This window comes from Solanum stenotomum, unplaced genomic scaffold (assembly GCF_019186545.1).
Source record: "Solanum stenotomum isolate F172 unplaced genomic scaffold, ASM1918654v1 scaffold469, whole genome shotgun sequence".
NCBI classification, from domain to species: domain Eukaryota; kingdom Viridiplantae; phylum Streptophyta; class Magnoliopsida; order Solanales; family Solanaceae; genus Solanum; species Solanum stenotomum.
In genome coordinates, this window is record NW_026035352.1 from 6,658 (window position 1) to 11,694 (window position 5,037).

The 5,037-nt window shown below is 38.2% G+C and overlaps 1 pseudogene; it reads right to left on the reverse strand.

The window, feature by feature from the left end:
• Positions 1 to 1,752: 1,752 nt before the first annotated feature.
• Positions 1,753 to 4,581, reverse strand: LOC125852732 (putative late blight resistance protein homolog R1A-10; annotated as a pseudogene).
• Positions 4,582 to 5,037: the final 456 nt, after the last annotated feature.

Sequence of the window (5,037 nt, forward strand, 5' to 3'; positions counted from 1 at the left end):
GTTCGAATATATTCATCCTTCTCCATAATCAGCAAAGCTTGTGATTCGACTTCATCTTCTACTTCATTTGCTAGATCTTTTACCTTTTTCTGCACATCCTTCATCAGTTCATTATCAGAATTGTCAAGAAACTCTAGTAGAGAACCAACCTTGTCGTAGAGTGATTCCAAATGTTCTTTGTTACCCACCTGAAGGTCTAAGCTGGATTGCGAAAGAAGGTGCATTGTTCTCATCAGAGACGTTACAGCAGCATAAGCAGCCATCTCTATTGCTAAGTACCTTCAGAGATCAATACAAGATTTGTTAATGAATAGATTTGCGGAATGTTGGCACTCGGAAAGGATAGATAAGAAGTTTACAACAAATGCTNTTTCTATATACATCTCAGGCTTATTGTATCTTTGTATACACACAGAGTTTATAGCAGGTTTTAAACAGTCTTTCTTTATATCGCACTGGTTTTAAATTGTCTTATATTGAAAGAAGTCAGTCAGATTGAGTTGAGTTGAGCCAGGTAAGCTTTTTAGTTTCTTCCAGATATCCTTCTAGCCTTTGTTGCTTAGTTTTCCAGCTCGTATACTCGTACATTCCATGTACTGATGCCAGTTGGCCTGCATCTTATGACGATGCAGATACAGGTACCCCGGATCAGCATCCTGCACGTCGTTGATCCAGCTGAGCACTCCAGAGTCAGTGGTGAGCCTCCTTGCTTTCCGGAGGACTCAATTATTTTATTCTCTTAGTTTTGTTCTATTAGGCTGTTGCGGGGTCTGTCCCAACATCCATCTCAGTATTGTAGAGGCTTCATAGACAGTCAGTCAGTTAGTTTTGAGTCTCTCATCAATGTATATATGTAAATATTCTATTTTGAGACTCGAGTTACCATTTTGGCCAGATTTTATCAGTTGGGTTGTTTTTAGCCTTCCATTGCATTGAGTTATGCTGTTGAGTTAAGTTTCCGCTGAGTTAAGAAAGTCAGGCCAAGGGTTCGCTTGGGGCCAACAATGGTCTCCGAGTGCCGGTCCCGTCCAGGGTGTAAGCTCGGGGCGTGACAATGCAAGTCCTTGTTGAGCTAAATTTGCACTCCCTAATGTTCTGATGATAAATAAGTAAATATATAAATAAAACAAGTTTGACAGAAATATTAGATACGATGTGCAACAATTGGTATACAATACCCGTTCACTGAACCTATAACAACAACATCGTGTAGTCTCGCTAGTGGGGTTTGGAGAGTGTAGGATGTACACAGACCTTACCACTTGTGGGGATAGAGAGGTTGTTTCTAATAGACCCTTGACTCAAAAGAAAAAAGGAGGCATCAACATAGCCAGGGGCGGATGCAGCATATAATGAGGGGGTTCATCCGAACCCCCTTGGTGAAAAATATTACTATTTATACATGGTTAAAATTATTTTTTAGATATGTATAATAGATGTCGAACCCCCTTCCACTAGTTCGTGTGTTTACTTCTCAGATTTTGAACCCCCTTATTAAAAATTTTGGCTCCACCACTAACATAGCAAGATAAAAAGCAAATAAAGCAACAAATTGTTATACACATTGAAAAGCAAGAGACTACTAAAAAGGCGAGAGACGAAGAGGCCCTAACATGACAATCATATGTAACAGACATTATAAACTCACTACAAAAATAAAGGAGAAAGATGGATTTTTTGCTAATTAGCGACAAATTTTTGTTGTTTAGTAATGGAATTTGTCCATCGTTAATTCCTTTTTTAAAATTTTGTAGTGACTATTAAATTGCTGTATCTTATTAGCTGATTCTTATCTACTGATTTAATACAGTTCATCAGAAGTCAAACTTATAATGGATGTTGAAAGCTCAAAATCAGCAACTTTTTACTTACCTCTTGTGTCGAAGGCATAAACTTTAAGCATGTCGTTCCCCAAATCCTCTTTCTCTTTTCGGATCAGCTCAGCAAAGCTCACAAGGGAAGGAGAACATTGATGTAACTCAATTAGATCCAATGTCATACTATCTGCAAATCCCTGAGGAATCTCTTGTAAGAAACTGCAATTTTTTATAACTACGCGCTCAAGGGATGGGAAATAATCATCATCGGCTCTCCAATATTTAAGAATCAACTCTTCAAGGAGCAAGAATTTCAATTCAGGAAATCCTGTCTCTGTTACTTCCCATATTGTGTTGGCTACAAAAGCATGGTCCTTCAACTGGAGCACATCGAGTTTCGGCAACATGCTAATGATTGTCATGTCCTTCCATCGTAAACTCGTACCACAAAGTGTCAGCTTCTTGAGATTTGGTGGGAAAGAACTCAGACATGGAAGCCTAAGAAAAAGATCAACTCTGACAGAGCTGTATGATGCAATATTTAGTGCCTCAAGCTCATGTAAATATATTAGATTCTCTAGGCCTCTGGGCTCGCTATCAAATTCATCTTCAGTTCCAGAGATCCCCGATTTTTTCACTTTCTTAATCCCTTCAAATATTTCTATCGTGCAACAACGAGGACTCAACCCGGAAACACTTAACAAGTTCTCCAAAACTTGGTACTTGACTTCATTAGTTGATACCTTTGGAGGAGAACACAAATACATCCTTGTAGAGCGGAGATGCCTCAATTGAGACAATTCCCAAATTCCATTAGGTAAATATATGGTTCCGGTTTGTGGAGTATATTGAGGAAAAATAAAAGTTTGTAAATTCCAAAGATTGGAAATTGGTAGATCTTTACGAATCCCGAAAACCATCACAGCCAAATACCTTAAAGAAACTAAGTCTACTATTTCACTAGTGAATAAACCCAATCTCATTGTCTCCAAGTCCAATACTCTAAGAAGTTTGAAATGGACTAGTCCTAAATCACAACACCGATCGATTTGGTTGGATGAAAAAAGAAGACATCACGTTTTGTTGTTAGTAAGAGTATCAAAAAGAATGGGAGAGAAAGAACCTCTCTTTGAATGAACTGACACCCACCGACGACCATGAGGACAATCTGTTTTTTGTCTCCTAGAGATCGAGGGATTTACAACATACGAAAGACTATTGCTTTCAGATTCTCTCAAGCATAAATCATGGAGAAGATCATGAATCCTACATGTCTTGATTTTTCCATCCAAACTTCGCTTGCCAACGACAACTAGACTTTTATCAATAAGATCATGTAACCGATTAGCAGCCACTTTTTCAAATCCATCAAGCCCCTTCAGCTCTAATAGCCCTTCTGCAACCCATAATCTAATCAACTTTTTCATAGAAATATCTCTATCTTTTGGGAAAACTCCAAAATACAGAAAGCAAGCTTTCAAATGTGAAGGAAGATGATTATAGCTCAAAGCGAGCACTCCTGAGCAACATTGATAATCATCAAGGTTTACTAAAGAGCTCACACTTTGAGCTACGTTAGTCCACTCGTCCAATGTCCTCTTGCTAGAGAGAGTCCCTGCGACCACAGATATCATTAGTGGCAGTCCTTTGCAATTATTTACAACTTCCTTTGCGAGATTCTCAAATTCAATTGGGAAAGGTTTTTTGTCAAATGACTTCTGGTAAAACAATTTCCAACTTTCCTCTGGCTCTAGGAATCGCATTGGAAAAGGATCCTTAGGATAACTTACATATTGAGCAACCTTCATAGCTCGAGTAGTCAACAATATCTGACTTCTATTATTGTTTTCTGGAAAACATAGTCTAATCTCATCCCAGGCTTCCGTGCTCCAAATGTTATCCACAACAATCAAATACCTCCTACCCTTTAAATTTTTTTTGCAAGCAATCTGCTAGATCTCCATCGCTTATGTTATCAAGTTCTTCTTTCACCCCAATAGCATCTTGAAGGAGGCATAGAAGCATCTTTCTTAAACTGTAGTCCTTAGACACAGTAATCCATCCACGAACATCAAAGAAGCTCAGAATTGAGGGATCATAAAACATCTTGTTGGCAAAAGTTGACTTACCTATGCCGCCCATCCCAGCAATAGAGATCACTTCTAATTGAGATGAGTATCCCCTAAGTTGATTCCGCATGAACTCTTGTTCAATGTTGTACCCCACCATATCATTCTCAATGGTTGAAACATGCAGTTGCGGTGAAATTGTACCACCAATTGAACAATCTACAGGTCGCATACTATTATTCTCCTTCAGCTTGAGGACATCTTCCTTCACAGAATCAATGTCTTCTGTAGCTCGTTGCAAGATCTTGTGAAGTATATCATGAGCTGTTGGAATGTGGAAAATCTTTGTAGCTCGTTGAAAGGTCTTAAAAAGACTCTCCTGAGATGTTGGAAGGCGGAAGATTTCTGTAGCTCATTGCAACATCTTAGGAAGCGTCTTAATGGACTCTCTTTGAATGTGTGATTCAACTTCATCTTCTATTTCATGTGCTAGATATTTGATCTTTTTTGACAAATCCTTCATTGGTTCATCATCACAACTATCAAGAATTAGTTCTTGCAGAGAACCAACCTTGTCGTAGAGTAATTCTAAATGTTCTTTGTTACCCTCCAGTAAATCCAAGTTGGATTGTGAAATCAGGTGTATTGTTCCCATCAGAGAAGTTACAGCAGCATAAGCAGCCATCTCTGTTGCTACTTCTGTAGAAATAAAAACAAACAAGATTATATTTGTTTTCTTTAAATCAGTGTAACAAAAGCAAATAGCGCAAAAAGCTCTAAGGTTCATTGGGGTTTTAAGCGCGAAGGGCAAATAAAACGTGCACGAAAAGGCAGGGAGCAAGAAAATACAAATATATATGTTTAATTCGTCCAAGACTAATAAATATAAGCATGAATGACAACTCTATGAACAAAAATAAAGTGAAATATCAATTGTTTAGTGTCGCCTCTTCGGAAGAGGCTCATTGACAAAGAAAAGTATGCCTTAGAACCTTGATGACAACACTAAAGTGCACATTAGGCAAGGTGAAGTGCTCAACACGTATTGAGCCTTATTTTTTGGGCTTAAGTGCGCCTTTGACAACACTGATAAATATGGAAGCAATTTTAAGTGGTTTAGACATTTAAAATGTAATTTCTCGTATTCTCAG